The sequence below is a fragment of the Paramisgurnus dabryanus genome, chromosome 6, assembly GCF_030506205.2.
Source record: "Paramisgurnus dabryanus chromosome 6, PD_genome_1.1, whole genome shotgun sequence".
NCBI classification, from domain to species: domain Eukaryota; kingdom Metazoa; phylum Chordata; class Actinopteri; order Cypriniformes; family Cobitidae; genus Paramisgurnus; species Paramisgurnus dabryanus.
Genome location: NC_133342.1, coordinates 41214457 through 41232094, shown reverse-complemented (window position 1 = coordinate 41232094; position 17638 = coordinate 41214457). Strand labels below are relative to the sequence as shown.

At 37.6% G+C, this 17638-nt stretch overlaps 1 long non-coding RNA gene across 2 annotated transcripts; it reads right to left on the bottom strand.

Moving 5' to 3' along the window:
- Window positions 1-7198: 7198 nt before the first annotated feature.
- On the bottom strand, window positions 7199-10571 carry LOC135765093 (uncharacterized). Of its 2 annotated transcripts, XR_010540450.2 has the most exons (8): window positions 10536-10571; window positions 9881-9961; window positions 9676-9742; window positions 8967-9059; window positions 8736-8799; window positions 8571-8669; window positions 8212-8312; window positions 7199-7885 (listed from the first exon to the last, which is right to left on the bottom strand). It is a non-coding gene; the product is annotated as an uncharacterized lncRNA (long non-coding RNA). The 2 variants fall into 2 exon arrangements; XR_010540445.2 differs by lacking the exon at window positions 8212-8312.
- Between the last annotated feature and the right edge of the window lie 7067 nt (window positions 10572-17638).

The following is a 17638-nucleotide window of genomic DNA, read 5'->3' as shown; positions in this document are numbered from 1 at the left end:
GCTTGTAGCTTTGGGGCGTACAGTTGGTGTACAGGTGAGTACAATGGGCTTGTAGCTTTGGGGCGTACAGGAGGTATACAGGTGAGTACACTGGGCTTGTAGCTTTGGGGCGTAAAGGAGGTATACAGGTGAGTACACTGGCTTTTAGCTTTAGGCGTACAGGAGGTATACAGGTGAGTACACTGGGCTTGTAGCTTTAGGGCGTACAGGAGGTATACAGGTGAGTACACTGGGCTTTTAGCTTTGGGGCATACAGGAGGTATATAGGTAAGTACACTGGGCTTTTAGCTTTAGGCATACAGGAGGTATACCGGTGAGTACACTGCGCTTTTAGCTTTTGGGCGTACAGGAGGTATACATGTGAGTACACTGGGTTTTTAGCTTTTGGGCTTACAGGGAGGATACAGGTGGGTGTTCAGGTGAGTTCGACTTACAGGCAAGCGGGTGGGCGAGTATGCAGGACTTTAGCCCTCCGAGGCTCAGGCGGTTGGAGGAGACGTGTGGGCACACAACAAACTTCTTGTTTCTCCACTTACAGGTAGACTTACAGCGAACGCCCGAACATTGACTTCCCAACATACAGTGGAACAGTCCAACGACAATACGGAGCCCTTAGCTCAAACCTGCAGACTGATAGCAGAGAACACACAATTTATTTTACTATTATTATTATTCCAATGGACATACAACGAGAGATATGGCACCTCTTACATTGGCCGAAAGGGCAGATGGAAACACAGGGCGATGCTGCATTGGCTTTCAACCAAGCACACGTACCTAAAGGCAGTAGCACTGGAAAGAGACACAGCGGTGTGTATATCAAGGTGGAAGGTCTTACTGTGCAGCGTACTGCTGGAGAGAGGCCAACCGTTTCAAATCTTCTTCTCTTCAAACCGCAGAGCGGGGCGTTTGAACATAGGCTGGTATCTGGAAGCACTTAACAGGCGAATAGTTATGCACAAAAACAGCCAGTGGACTTTTCCCACACAACAGGTAATCACCAGCTCTACCTTTATTCGACACCAGGCACAGAATTCAAAGTCGACCCTTACTTTACACAGCCGCAACGCCACCACCAGATGGTGAAGAAGGTTGGACGGCTCCCAGTCATGTACGTATAAGAACAGCTGCCAAATGCCACCACTCGGCTCTTCTCGGACAGGGATCTTTCCTCTGTCTAGAATGTGATCACTGACAGACACTGACAACAGCACAGCACTACAATTGTCCAGGTGCACACACTTCAAACCAATCACCCACCGCACTCCACACACTCACAGTGAGATAAGGTCAGTGTCACGGCTTCGGCCCGGGCTCGGAGTCCTGGATAGTCGAACGACCGGGGCAGAGGACAAGCATGTGAAAGCGTTGAGGCCACAATCCTAGGGCTCCTCCTTCCTCTCTTCAGCCAGCTCCAACGAGACAACAGGGCCTCGAAACAAACTAGGTGGTCAGTGAACACTTAATCTGGTGGACAGAAATAAACTGGGATGATAGTTTTAGCAACAATGCAGATGGCAATACAATAACAGGGGGAGTTCCAAACGGGTCACACTGTTCCTTTAACTGATCAATACCTCACTCTTCATAACAGATGTCCCATTTATCTGAAACATTGTCCAAACGGAATCCTCCACTCTCCTCCGTCACTGATTTCTCCCCTTAGATCCGTTCCCTGTGTCCTTCCAACATATAAGGTTCCTTCAAGACACACAGTCGAATCATAAACAACACTGCATGAATGAATGGTCTAACACTTATCTCTGTTTTTGTTTTCAGCCCAATTCTCCGTCTTGATTTCGCCCAGCCTGTAAATCCACACAGAAACGTCTCCTCTAGCACACCAGTAGCTTCCGCCTCACTCCCAGCGCACGCCGGACCCTGGACCACAAAAACAGGTATAAGGGACTTTTTTTAAATGGAGATTTATACATCATCATAGTTTATGTATAGTTTGTTAGGATAGGACAATATTGGTCTGAGATACAACAATTTGAAAATCTGGAATAAAATATTAGAAATATAAATCGAGAAACAAACTGTATCTTCATGGAACAAGATCTTTACTTAAAGGTGGGGTGCATGATCTCTGAAAGCTAATGTTGACATTTGAAATCACCTAAACAAACATGCCCCTACCCCAATAGAATCTGGACCTACTTTTGATAGACCACACATACCGACCCAGGCAACGATGTCGGTTAGTAGACACTGCTGATTGTCTACAAGTGTGTTTTGGTACCGGGCCTGACACCCTTTCCCAAAAGTATAAAAAAAAATGCACCCCGCCTTTAATATCCTAATGATTTTTGGCATACATAAGATAATTTTCACTATAACAATGTATTGTTGGCTATTGCTATAAATATCCCAGTGATACTTATGACTGGTTTAGTGGTCATAATTGTTCTGTGATCAAACTTATGAACTTTGCATTGCTGACATGATGCTTTACCAACAGAGCCACAAAACAAAATATTAATGCATGTCACTATTGATTTTTGGCCGTGAAGTGTACATGTGATATATTCACAGTTTAGCCAGAGTATGCCTGACACACAGTACTGTATATTACATTGTAAGTGAAATGTGCACCACCAACATAGAAACCCCTGAGGAAAATAAAATCACCTGAACACACCAATGTGTGGCATTAAATTTAAAAGGCAAATAAAGTGGCATCAAAATAAACGACTTTATCATTTCCAGGGAATCTGAATCGCATCACTGGTCACTGTAGGGCTCTTGTTTTGGTATTTAAATAGTTTGTAGTCAAAACAGCTCTACTGCTGTCATATCATTTAACTGTACTAGCGAGTGTAATAATAATGTTACGTGTAGAAGAGAGTACCAAGTTAAGCCAACGACTCCCTAGGGGTTCAAAAAAACGCCTAGGAGAAAAAAAATATTTTTAATAGGAGGAAAATGTTGTTTTCGTATTAGTTCAGGCGATAATATATATGTATAATATTTTAAATATGCAATTGATTAATAAAACTAGCAACTATTCAAACATTGCTTAAATCGGATGTGAGTTGGAGACCAGTGAGTGTCAGTGTTCATTTACACCCCTGACCAGGGTGCGATTTGCCGGGGGGGATGCGTGGGATTTCCCCCTTTCTGGTCAATGTATCCCTGCCTCTGCTTAATTATTTTTATCCCCGGTGGGGATAAATTTATCCCCCCCTCAAAGTGATCAGTGCTACTACACTAGTGGCGAGACGGATCACAAAACTTATCACGGATCCGTGGTTTGATTAAAGTCAATTTTGTTTTAAAATGCGCTGCTTTGTCTGGCTCTGCCGCGCAGCCTCTCTGTATTCACCACTCTGAAGACTTGCTCAATGTCCCGCCCACGGCGCTATCTGATTGGTTACAGACCCGGTTACGCCTCACGAGTAATAGCCTATCAACACTTGCGAGATGTTTATGGAGCTGTGTGTCAAAACGGTGGAAGGCAGTATATTCAGCCACACATTAATAAAGCGGGAATAAACATAACAATCTGATTATCTGTTTATGATGACAAGCAGAGTTAGTGTCCCAGTCACACCACTGAGAATGGCCGAAGTTACACATGAAATATGCCTATGAGGCGTTTAGCGAGGCGCGGGCGCGTCCAGTTTGCGCAAATTAGGCTAAGTGACTAACACATAATGCATCTGTCTTTTCTATCATTTCACTGTAGCTCAGCATCGCGGTGTAAAGTTAATGTTATTACTTTAAAAGCAGCAGTAAAGCTGTTTCTACTGTAATGGTTTAACTTTGCAATCAATACATTGTTTATATTTATGTTTAAGTTGACACTACGTTGTGCCATACAGTTTTGCCATTCAAGATTTAATTCTTGTGCGTTTTCTCGTTGTGCATGATCACAGTTCATATGTGTGGGGAAAGATAAGTTAAGAGTTAATAAGAAAAAAGATTTTACAATTCCTGCAAATGCAGTGATGAGTTCATGTTCTCATTATTTATTTTTATGAATTAAAATGTTTTGAAATGTGCTGTGGACAGAGACGCATTATGTCAAGAATTATAAAAAATCGTCAATAAGCTCATATTTTGCGCTAAAATAGTCTAAATGTTTAGTTTTAAAACCATTTTAAAAAGCTGGTTATATTTTGATGTTTCTGCGCAAGTTCAGCAGACAGTGAGGTTCGGGTTTGTTCCGATCAGAGCTCGTGAGCGGAGAGCACATTTCTGAATATTAGAAATATTTTAATTAGAAATATATAAAATAATAATAATAATATTATAATGGATTTTTGTTAGGTCGGACAATGATTACCAAATTTCTCTCTCATATTGCTCTTCATAACCACTGAAAACAGTCAAAAAGTAAAAACTAGTGGTGGGTACAAAATAACACATGACGAAATATGGTGGGTACCCACCGTCGCCGAAATCGACACCTATGAAAACATCCCCCCCTCTGTTTTTTTTACAAATCGCACCCTGCCCCTGACCACAGATACTCTGATGTATCTGTGTCTGATGGTCAAAATGAGATTTAATTTGTTTTTCAATAGATCTAACCATCATCTCATGAATATATTATTTTTACTCTGTTTTGGCGGAGGTAAAAAGTTAACCCTTGTGCATCAATTAAAAAAAGTTACACATAGGTTCACAGGGGACAAAAATGTCCATGTCCAAAAAGTGTCATAAAAATATTATAGATTTATATTTTTTTCCACTTTCACTGATGCCATTTTTTAACCAGCATCAGCTCTAATCACAATGACCAAACATTCATTAATTTTCAGAATTTTAACCCTTTAAAATCTGGTTTGTTTACACAATGCCACTGCTGTTTTTTTATGAAAAAAAGAAAAAATGTAATTATTTTCAATTTACTAAATGCTAAGCAGATTTTTTTTTCTTTGAGTATTACAGCATTGGATATGTCAATGATTAACAACAACATTAATTTTTATGCATTCATATTTTTTATGCAGTATCCAGTGTTTCCCACAGATCTGAAATTTACTTGTGGTGGTAGCTGGTGAAAAGGGCAATCATTATTATCCACCGACAAAAAATGGTCTACTATACATGTAACAAAGAACTAATAATGTGTGACACAACACAATACTTTGATTTATAAAACATTCATATTAATTTCACATTATAGTTCATTAATCTAACCACCCCAAACTTTTTTTGCCATAAACAAAGCTGATACTGTTTGTCAAAGCACCACGAAAACACTTTATGTTTTTGCACTGATATATGAAGCAATTTGATGACCCCTTTTATCAAACTCAATTATATACAATACTATGTATACTATAGCCTATATAGACAGTGCAGGTCTATAGATTATAAATGTGATTGATGTTATAATGGTAATAATTTATATTAGATAGGCACTTTTACTGCTTCTGCTTTCTATTTCTCTTTTGCCGATTAAAAAAAGCTTAATCCACTAATTATTTCAGATTTAAAAGTCTACTTGCTGTCCCGATGACAGACTTTACATTACAGCTTTGCGTTTTTTATATCCTGAGTCAGCTAGAGCTTTGCTCATTCAGTATTAGCACTGCTTTTTGCTACAATCTCTGTGCAAACTGTTTAGATGTTAGTAAAGATATTGTCTATTAATAGTAAGATTAAATGGGATAAAGAAAATGAAGCGGCGCGTGGTCGTGACAAGAGCCAGTTGCTATCTCCATAGAAACCGGAGGCACGCTAAAACAGCACTCACGGCCGTTCTCCGATCGATTCGGGTTTTACACACAATATTAATCAGACTTGGGACCCGAAGTAATGAACTAGGACCGACCCGGACCCATCTGACCATTTAAAATATAAACCCGGAACCGTACGGGTCCCGCGTCCTCAGTGAAGAAAGACCTCTAATGGTAAAACTCTGCTCAAGTTCAGAAACATGAAAGGATACAATGTGACACTGAGGTTGCTTCGCGTCGCGCCCAATTCATTGAGAAACAGAGAGCACGTGAACGGACACTCAACCGGAGAGACACAACGTGCTTGCACGCAAAATGAAGCCAACTTAGATGCTATAAACACATATGCACATAAGCATATGCGACCATTTTGGTCGCAGTGTGTTCCCTGGCTGCTCCGTATGTGCTGCTGCAGTTGATCCAGTTTGCCGCGCTGGATGATGAGTTTATGACGCGTGCATCATCTTCACGGTCACCCGACCCCCACCTCTCTCTCGCGCTCTCTCTCTCGCGCTCTATCTCTCGCGCTCTCTCTCTCTCTCTCTCTCCCTCTCCAAAACACGGGTCATCCAGTCGAGTTCAGAAAATACGGAAATTCGTAAAGTGATTTTTTTTACCTGGGCGGGCTCGCAATTTACCTGGGCGCAGCGCCCAAGTAGAGCCTATGTATGGGAAACACTGGTATCAGATTAAAAAAAGTTACCTCTCAGGTCCATAAAGGACAAAAATGTCCATGTCAAAAAAGTGTCATAAAAATATTATAGATTAATATTTTTTTCCACTTTCACTGATGCCATTTTTTAACCAGCATCAGCTCTAATCACAATGACCAAAACATTCATTAATTTTCAGAATTTTAACCCTTCAAATGCTGGTTTGTTTACACAATGCCACTGTTGTTTTTATGAAAAAAAAACGACACCTCCTTTGCAGTGGTTGTAGTCTTGTGATTTCCAGTACAATATATTTTTTTTCATTCAAACTGTTCACACACACGCACAGGGACGTGCACAGGAATTTTTAGGGGCAGTTGCTCTGACCTAAAAAAAGGGCACCCCCCTAAATGTTTTTTTTTTAACTCACAGCCTATATGAAGGACTGAGAATAACAGGGTCTTTATTAAAATCAGCAAACATGTTTGCCTAATGCCTACCCAAAAAATTGTAGCCTAGGCTGCTTGTCTGCAAGCTGTAGCTAGCTGCTATCTGTCTGATTATTTAGGCTTAAACGTGGCAAACTCAGCCTAGATTCATGAAGATTTTAACAGAGGTGGAAGGAGTAGCCAATAACTTTACTTAAGTAAAAATACAAGTAACTAAATAAATAATTACTCAAGTAGAAGTAAAAATTATGCAATGAAAATAATACTCAAGTAGCGAGTTACTAGTTACTCATGAAAAAATAAATCTAGATCACACACACACACACACACACACACACACACACACACACACACACACACACACACACACACACAATACAGTGCCCTCCATAAGTATCAGCCCAGTCGGCATTTCAACGTTGATTCAACGTTGAATCAACGTCAGGTACCAACGTTGAATCAACGTTGGATTACCTTTCGGTTTTGCAAAAAATTTCAACGTTGAAATCACGACGTTGTTTCAACGTCACACTTTCAACATAGGTGAATTATGGTTGATATCATGACGCAATTTCAACCTTCTATTTCCTTGTTGTTTTTAACACTAAATATAGATTTTTACTTGACACTGCAATACTCACTAAATGATTTACTGTATACGTGTCATTTTTAGTGCAATTATCATATGAATGCAACTTGCTACGCATAACTTACAGTACAACCCCATTCATAAAACTAAACACTTAAGGAAGGTAAAGTTTAAATGTGGACAAATAAGATGGCAGGTGCCTACTCTTTCCAAATAAACATGAAAGCAGCTGTTAAAAATATTTTTTAATGGATAAAACACATTCTTTCAAACAGTTAGGTTTCCAGTTAGTAGTGCAGAAGTGGAATTTTCTAAATATAGAATAAAATCATAAAATATTAAACAAAATCATGTTTAAAAGTCATTTTATTCATCTGAATAGAAAAACTTTATTCAAGAAAAACTGCAAATATGAATTTTGTTGTTGGTTTAGTTGACAGTCTTCTTATGGCCACCACCACCCATCCATTCTGGCTCATGCTGTACTTAATACGATGACAGCATCTTAGGAGGGAAAAAACACAAGATATTTAATTTTCAAAAAATGCTGCATTTTAGCCCATGTACAAAAAAATCTTGTTATTGCACATCAGGGCAAGATGCGTTTTCTTTGATAGTCTGACTTGAAACATTGCATAGCCATCTGATGAAGGAACAAAGCTGTTGTGTTTATGACAATTAAGATCATCTACAGTCCATTCAGAAATCATACACCTTTCAATTTTATGTTGTTGCATGATACTGTAATTGTTTAGATATTTTTACAAAGTAAAAACAGAATTTTAGAAACTTTTGCAAATGTATGAAAAAAGAAAACATATCATATTTACATTATACATATTCAGACCCTTTGCAACATCATCTGCAATTTAGCACAGTTGCCTCCAATTTCTCTTGGGGTTGCTGAGATGTTTCTACACCTTAAATCGTCCTGATGAACACAAAGATTTTTTAAGGAATGTCTGCAACCAAACTGACCAGAAGCACCATTGACTTACATAGTAGGATAAAAAATACTATGGTAGTGAATGGTGCTTCTGATCGATTTGGTTACAAATGAATCCAGTACTGAATGCTTAAGTGATTTTAACTTTATATTTTCAACACCCCCAAATGAGATGCTTAACAAAGCAAACACTGACAGGTTGCTTTACGTGTGGGTCAAACAGCTTTTTGTGTAGTCCCTTACCAATGAGATCGAAGATGGACTTCAGAACCTCTGGACTGTCTGTGTAAGCCTTTATACTCACCCAGACCAGCAAGGCATCTTGTTAGCAGACATCCCGACCTGATCAAAAACTTTTGATTAGGAGATGTTCTAATCCTATTTTTAATATATGTTTTACAAACTTACCACATGTGATCAGGCAAAGCGACTTATGAAACAGCATCTTCCCAAATCTCCTCTTCAGGCTCATCTTAGCGATCATTGCATTTGATAAAGTTTGGAAAATGAAAAACATATTTTATTAGTATAGAAATATAAATGTAATCTTTTGGTTAGAAATACAGAAAACTGTGGCCCAAGTACAACTTTTAAAGAAATTAAGAATGTTAAATTTTTTGTCATAACACTATTCATTACCTTTTAAGGGGGAATGATTTGGGGATCTGGAAAGACACACTACTTCACCTCTCTGTATTTTATCACACGTCTTCAAATTGCATGTTGATATGCCTACAATTAAAAACACATAATAAAATAAAAACAAGTCATAGCCCCTTTTAAAAAAAACCATAAATTGTGAAATACAAAACACTGCATCTTAATTATTAGGATTAGTAGAATTTGATTTGGTTACAAAACAAATATTAAATGCATTGTAAGGTTTTAGGGGAGACGCTTTACAAAAAAGAAATGGTAAATTACGGATTTCTATTACAACATGGTATCTTGGTGGTGTATTACCAGGGTAGGTGGTAGCTCATTGACAATTAAAAAAATTATGATTAAAGCCATAATACATAAAGATAAGAACAAATAAATGCTGTCATGTACACCACCACAAAGACCCATTTTTTTCTGTCAATATGAAGCCTCTATAAAACTTGCATCAACATCCACTCTGAACACTGGATTAACTTTTGCCTCTGTATACTGAAAACAAAGGGTTTGAAATATGTAGGCCTACATACTGTAGAAGGAATAGTGGCATAGAAAAGAAATTAATTGCTGTGTTGAAAAGTAACCATTGTATCCTAAATTAGTTTCTTATATTTTCCTTTTGACAATGATAAACCATTCTTGAGAAACAAGTAGCAGGTGTTTTTAAAAAGCCACTCTCAATTCTCACCTGTGAAGTGTTTGTGTGTCATTCTGTTTCTGACCTGACAACCCTTGCTGTCTGTTTCTTGTTCAATCTTGACAAAATATAAAAAAGTAAAATTAGTGCAATATTTGAAGAGAATTATAATGACTTTTATCAGAACATGAATACATACACTTGCATACTGCATTTAAGTAAATATTGTAGAATAGAAGGGTTAACACAACATTACCTGATCCAGATGTAGTGGCTGTTGATGCATGAAAATCTCAGCAGTGACAAGATCATCATCACTATTCTAATTTGAAGGACTCTGATAACAAAGACATTACAAAAGAGTTATAAAAATATACTTAAAACAAGAGCATATTTGTCTAGATAACCAATATTTTCTATTTCCATTAAAACTTGCTAACTATTCAACAAGAGAAGTAAGCAAAATAACACCATTACAATGTATTTCAATTCGAATAGAACATACCAACTTACACGACATGACATTTTCGTACAAAGGAGTTAACTTAAGTGTTTCATGCCGCTTAAAATCATGGATACTGCACGACTGACCGCAGGTGCGATCATAAGCGTAACATGTAATTGACTGATTGCCATGGAAACATGAGGGTCACGTCGACTATCTTGTCCCTTTTAATTTTATAACTGCATTTATACACATTACCCCGTCGAGAAAACCTCAGCATGATTAATATTGGATTCGACGCCCATGTTATCACGTCATCAATATGTTTGGATTAATGTCATTAACACAAACTGCTATACGTATCCGTTATTGCGAATTCGTGAGCCATAAAACACCAACATCTCATCTAAGTTTTAACACTTTATCAGTAATATGAATTTGAGAAACTAAGCAGCTTAACACTGACCGCACCGCACTCGCGCTGCTCCTCCTTACAAAAGGCTGATAGGTGTCTGTGGCGCCTGTAGACCTCTCGGATATAAGTTACGCTGAATGAACTACGAAATCAACACTTTTTCACCGAAGTTGTCCAAAAAAACCCTTACATTTATAACTAGTTGCTTTTCTGAAGCAAAAACAACCAAGTGGTTAAGTTGATAAAAACACACCTCATATTAATTTATTAATATTCATAATAACGAAGTCCAATTTCGGCGGGAACATCCCGTGGACTAGCAAATTAACTACTATAATGAATACATTCTCAACTAACAGAAAAAAACCCGATTTGGCATCGTGCTTTTTTGTCATACCACTTTGTATATGTGAATATAATAACGTTATGCGTTTACATTGACTTGTATTTCCTTACCTCTTCTTTCTCTGTAGCATTTTCTCGTGTGATACGCAAGATCTCCCAGACAGCCGTTAAAACAGTCCAGTCTCGTGTAATCTCGCGAGATTACCTCGCTACCTGTATATTCAAATATTTGTTACATTTTTGTATAATTTCATCAATTTTATAAAATGAGTTTTTACATTTTTTTCTGAATGATTCACATATTATAAAACATTATTTAATTGTCTCTCTGCAACCATTTACTTCACTGTTGTTTCAACGTTGTTTCAACGTTGAATCAACGTTGAACAAACAACTGACATTATTTCAACCAAATTTCAACGTTGATTTTTAAGCATTTTATTAACCTTTTTCAACCGTTTACCATTCACCGTTGTTTCAACGTTGTTTCAACGTTGAACAAACACCTGACCTAATTTCAACCAAATTTCAACGTTGAAGGTCGGTCATATGCCCGCTGGGAGAACTGTAAAGACAAGATTTTTCTGTTTGCTGTGGAGACCAGAAATTGATAAATATCAGTATGTCAGAAGTTTAGAATGTCACATTTTATTAACATTTGTTTATGTTTCAACACATACATACTTAAACAACAAAGAACAACAGCATTAAATGCTGACTTATGTGTGTTGTACACAAATGCACATAAGTGAATCAAACTGATCCTACACATTTTATGCTTTTCATGTGTAAACAATCAGGACACAGCTCAGTGACCATAAAAAAAATAATGTGACAGATTCTGTACTTTTGTCTCATGTTCATCTTTTAATGTTTAGACATTTCTTGACTCCACAACAAACAGAAGAATACTTATGAAGGGCACTTCTACAATATGTGTAAAACTGCAACATACACAAACAGTACAGAAAAAAGAATACAAACACAGAATAGACAAGCATTTCAAATATACAATTTAACTCTAGTATTAATGTTGATGTAGCTTATAGCTGAAATATCAGTAAACTGACAACAGTTTTGCATATGTATAAAGTTAGAAATCTCCTAAGATGGTCTGAGGACATTGACAGTTTACACTTACATAAAAATGATTTTAGACAAAACTCATGTTTTCTTACGTTGTCATGTCACGTGTGTTTTGTGAGAATCACTTACATCTTACAGTACACTATGCAGCGAATCAGACGTCAATCATCGATGGATTTTCTTCAATCTGTGCTTCAGTGTTTCTGGGGGTTGCACGCGTTTAACTGTGACTGACGACGACGACGACGACGACGACGACGACGACGACGACGACGACGACGACGAACAGGTCGCGCGTATGTAATGGCAGTACATGTGTGAAGTTTTGCTTTTAGTTAAAAGATTGGTAAATTAATTTCCACGTCACCCAACACTGGTTATATCCTGCGTGTTTCTACATAGGTTACGAGTAAAACAGCTTCGGACGATTCCGTTTTTGCAGCGATCTGAACAATTCATTCAAACTGATTCGCGAACCAATTTAAACTTTTGGCCCATTCGCTTTGTAAAGAATCGACTCAAAAGACTCATTTATTTGCAACACTTTGTAAGGAATCGACTCAAATGAGTCATTAATTCGCGAATGCGCCAGAAACACGAGATAGCAATTTAAAAATAAAATACAAATTTCGTAATTAATTAAAATACAGTAACGAAGGAACGCTGCATAGTGTAAACGAAGTAAAAGTAAAAAAAAAAAATTCCACCTCGGAAGGGCAACTTGAGTCGAGAAGGGCATATGGGCAGTTGCCCGGGCAACCTGAGCAACCCCCCTGTGCACGTCCCTGCACACGCACACACATTCTGGTTTCCATGTTTTGTGGGGACATTTCATAGACGTAATGCATTTTGTACCATACAAACTTTATAAACTTCAAACTTTACCCTTACCTACCCAATTCTCTAACCCCAACCATCACAGAAACCCTTCTACTACTTCACATTTTCAAGAAACATCATTCTGTTTGATTTATAAGCTTGTTTTCTCATGGGGACCTCAAAATGTCCCCACAAGGTCACAAAAATACTGGTATTCCTATCTTTGTGGGGACAATTGGTCACCACAACATGATAATTACCAGGTAAACACACACACATAAAATTTTCAGTACACACATACAAACCACACTCTGACATCCATACCAACACACCCACACAATTATAGCTTCATAATATATCTAATTGGCTCTATAATATGCATAAGCAGAAAACAACAATAAAGCGATAATTTGCTTTATATGCCAAACTTAAAAAAATGGCACCATCTGGTAAAAAATAGTAAAATTTTTAATTTTGAAGCCTTGCCAACAGAAAGAAAGCCTGTTAACAAAGATTGCATCATTTTATAGTTGAATGGCACTAGGTTTCAATGGGGACATTTTTGTCCAAAAGGTCCTGAGAGGAAGTATTTTGTGTACCTGTCAGGAATTGAGGAAACACAAAACACGAACCCAGATGCGGACGTAACAAAAAAGGAATTTATTGAACAGACGGGGTAAAAACAAGAAAACAAAACCCACGAGGGGGCAAAACAAGACTGGGAAAACACGACACTAAACTAACACTAAACTTTAACAACACTAACAATAAACTTCTCAAAACAGGCGATGACAAAATCTAAACTTAACACTCACAGGAACCAACAGGATATGACAAGGCATGAAACAGGGCATGAAACAAGACGAACGTGCACTGGACAACAAACACAAGGACTCTTAAATAGGGAGAAAGTAAATTACATACAGCTGGAAATAATTACAAGTAAGGGATCGGGGAAAAAGTCACAAGACCCGGGAAATGCGTGGTCGGAATAAACCAATACTACAACCACACATTTCCCACATAGAACATATGTACTGTCAGAACCCTGCCATGCTAAACTAGATCTAAATACCAACAGGATCCGGCAGGATTCTGACAGTACCTTGTAGAAAATAGATTGTTTAAAGGAAATGAAGGTGAAATATTAAAATTCCAATAAAAATGCACACCTGTGGCAAATTTTATGCAGTTAGCATTAACACAGGCAAAGTTATCAAAAAAAAAACTAAACTGAAAAAGACAAAAATGTCCTCAAGGATGCACAAGGGTTAAAGGTAAAATGTTTAAGATATTTGCAGTAAAATATCCAAAAACCACTAGGCCAGTATTATATATTTTGTCCAGCTGATTTTCACACGGTAGGCTACACGGCGGAATCGTCGCATGGCTACAGCTTTGAATATAGCAATAGATTCTGAAATGGCAGATAGAAAGAAAGAATTTAGAAAAAAAGTCATAATATACAAATAACTTGAGAGAGATTTATCTTACTGTTAGAGTTACAAATAACATGAGTTTTTTTCCCCTAAATTTTTGCTATGTCAGGCTATGTGACACATTTATGGTTTATTTCTTAAGTACTATATATTTTCCAAAATGGTTCATATTATGGCCTTTTTAAAGTTACCGTCCCAGTGACAACTTTTGAACCTTTTATGCCATTTATAATAAAATAGTTTGCATTGATCTAGAATGGCTCCTGTTTTGTGTATTTAAATTATTTGTAATCAAAAGAGCAGTACAGGTGAGCACATCCAGATACTAAAAAGAACCAAATGTCTTTTTGTTCATCTTAAAGGCACACCTTAAAAATACTTTAATTTAAAATTGTTCATTTTAAACAGGGGTGTCCAATCCAACTCCAAACGATACTGTCCCGTAAAGAAGTGTTTTCCGACCCCAGTTCTTTTACACACACTAACAGTGCACATTTTCTCAGATCTGACCACATCATTTCCCATTTTGGAGTCTCTACTATTGAGCTGATGTGAGGATTTAAGTGTGTCTAAATAGGAAGAGTTGGAAAAGTTGTAAGCTGTGTCCAAATTTACTCAGTCACCTATTCCCTATTCCCTATATAGCTAATAATAAATGAGTGATTTGTTTATTTTTAAAAAGAAGAAAACTGTCAACAAGAATCAACACAAACATAAATTTGTAGTGTTCACTGTTAATATTCCAGATGTAGAAAAACATATTGGCATCCTGAATGCGCCAACACTATTCACTCCACCTGGCACTACAGTACAATCATATGAGGTCTACCACATTTCTTTGTGAATCAGTCAATTATTTTTTGTAAAAAGGAACAATTCTGACACCATAGAGACTAATAGCTGTTTCATATTCATGCGCTAGGGCTAGAGGTCGACCGATATGCTTTTTCTCTGGCCGATGCTGATTTTTTAGAAATCAGGGCAGCCGATGGCCGATATGTTTGGCCGATTTTCTATATGTACATAATAATCAAAATGTTCTCATCATTATTAGCAGATATTTTAAATGCAAAAATGTCACTATTTAAGTCAAAGTATTTAAAAATATATGACTGGTCTTTCTGAAGAGTTTTACAACCTCCTCTGCACCATGCATTTATCAGACACAGATATTACCTGACACTCTGCTGTCATCATCTTTGATCAGTTTTTTACCATGGCTTTTATTGCTTTATAGGATAAAATCCTTATTTGGTAGACCTGATAAAATATTTATTCATCATAAAGTTAACATAGTAAATGTCTATGGTTTTTAGTTGTGACTGTTATTTAGGGCAAATCTTTTTAAACGCATTTACATTTTCATTTCTGAGATGCTATAAGTGACTGATTGTGCTGACAGTGACGTCTTGTGAGTTTAGTGTGGGAACAGATCTGTTGTTTCAACCGTTCATTCAAACGAATCCGTTCAAAGGAGTCAGTTCGCGAATCGGACGCGCTATGTTCTAATCCAGGCTGAGCAGCGCAAAACTGTAAACAAAGTCTTACTGTAACAACACGAAAAACATTTCCTTTGTGGATATGATTTGGTCTTCCGACCTTTCGCCATCGGGTCAGTTTTGTTTTGAGTAATAAAAGCAGGGAGACAGAAAGCGTGCGGGCGTGGCTCTTCTCTCTCTGTCACGCAAACAAAACTCATCATCACTCATTAATCACATGAAATGAGCCTAATCTTTGCACGGACAGTGCACCGCGAGACATAAGCCCGTCGCGCTGTTGTACTGGCTGCTTAATTCGCGCGATCCGCCATCATTTACTAAAGCTGTTTGTGAACAAGGCATGGCTGCACACACACGAGACGGGAGCGAGCTGCTTGCAGCAAGAGGCAGCGTCACGCGTTCTACAACAGCGCTTAGGTGCCCGCAGATGCGCCTGCCTATTAATCGGCCTAATTTTGCAGCAAAATCGGCCAAAGCCGATTTTTAAAATATGCCAAAAATCGGCCAATTAATCGGCCGGCCGATAAATCGGTCGACCTCTAGCTAGGGCTGCATAACAATTAATCACAACAATTTTTTGTAGTTCTAAACGTAGGTTTGAGAGGAGCCTAAACATTCAGGTCTGTCAATCATCATTATGGGCATATATAAGGCAGCCTTCAGGCCTCTGGGTCAAGCTGCAATTTATCTGGCATCCCTCCTCCTCCCCATCTCCGCCTTCACTGCTTTCTTTCTTCCTCGTGCAGTTCTGTTGTAGTGGGGTTGAACTTGGGCTTGGGCCCTGGCCTCAGGTTCGCTCTCTCTGAAGGTTCAGAGCTCAGCTGCAGAGCTCCCTTCAAGGACAGCAAGTCAAGTTTGTTTTATCATTAATCATTAAGATCTTAATGTGCAGGTGAACTATAATCATAAAAACACAAACATGCATGTAGAGCCAGACAACAGTTTTGCCTTTAATCATGTATTACGACCATTTCTGTCCAGTTTCTGTTGAAATCTAACAAAAGAAAACCTCATGAGTGACATAAAGTCACCCAACAGCAATGTAAAAGACTGAGTGAATCCAAACGACACATTAAAGATGTGATTAAAAATCAGGGTTATTTCATAAAATTTGTATTTCGTCCATCCAACAATCCAATTTATCTGGTTCGGCAATGACGAAGAGTTGTGGACAATGACCAGCCCAGGTCAGTGTGATACTGTCTCCAGTAACTCGGAGCATCTCACCAATTTCTATAACAGCTGAACATGATGTATACAGTCATTTCTATCTTGTTTTTGGAAACTACACTTAATACATTTGAAAGAATGCAAAACTTCATTTAAATAAATAAATAAATAGAAAATAAATAAGTTCATAACAAGGCATATCACACCACAACCAGATATAATTCATACAGTGGTCCATTTGACTTTCCTACGAACCATACTCTTGCCAAAGACCAGAAGTCCTGTTAAAATGAACATGTTTAAATATATGGATGTGTACACATATACTTGTGAAAACAGATTTAAATGATGACACCAACCTGACAGCAGAAGAAGCACAAACAAACTCATGTTCATAACTGCTGTCACAGCTCCTCACTGATGTTTCATCATCACTGCACACTGAGAGGAAGATCAACAATCAAAATGTAAAATTATTTCTGTAGCACAGTTTTATAAGTAGAGAGTTTATATACAATTATGTAACTTATAAGTCATTTTTAACAGTTTGTTTTTATAAATTCTTCACTGAAGAATTGTTTGTGAATTAATTTCTGCTTAAACAATAAATATAAACATCATCTGCATGGTCAAGAACTGCCCTAGCCAATTTTATGCAACTGTCAAACTTATTAAGAAAGTAAAGTTTTCACCCAGCGTTTTTTTATATTTTTTATATATTTTTATAAACAGAGGTTCCGTATAGGCATATAGGTAATAAATGCATTCTCTGTTTTGACTGCAAATGTCATGTCTA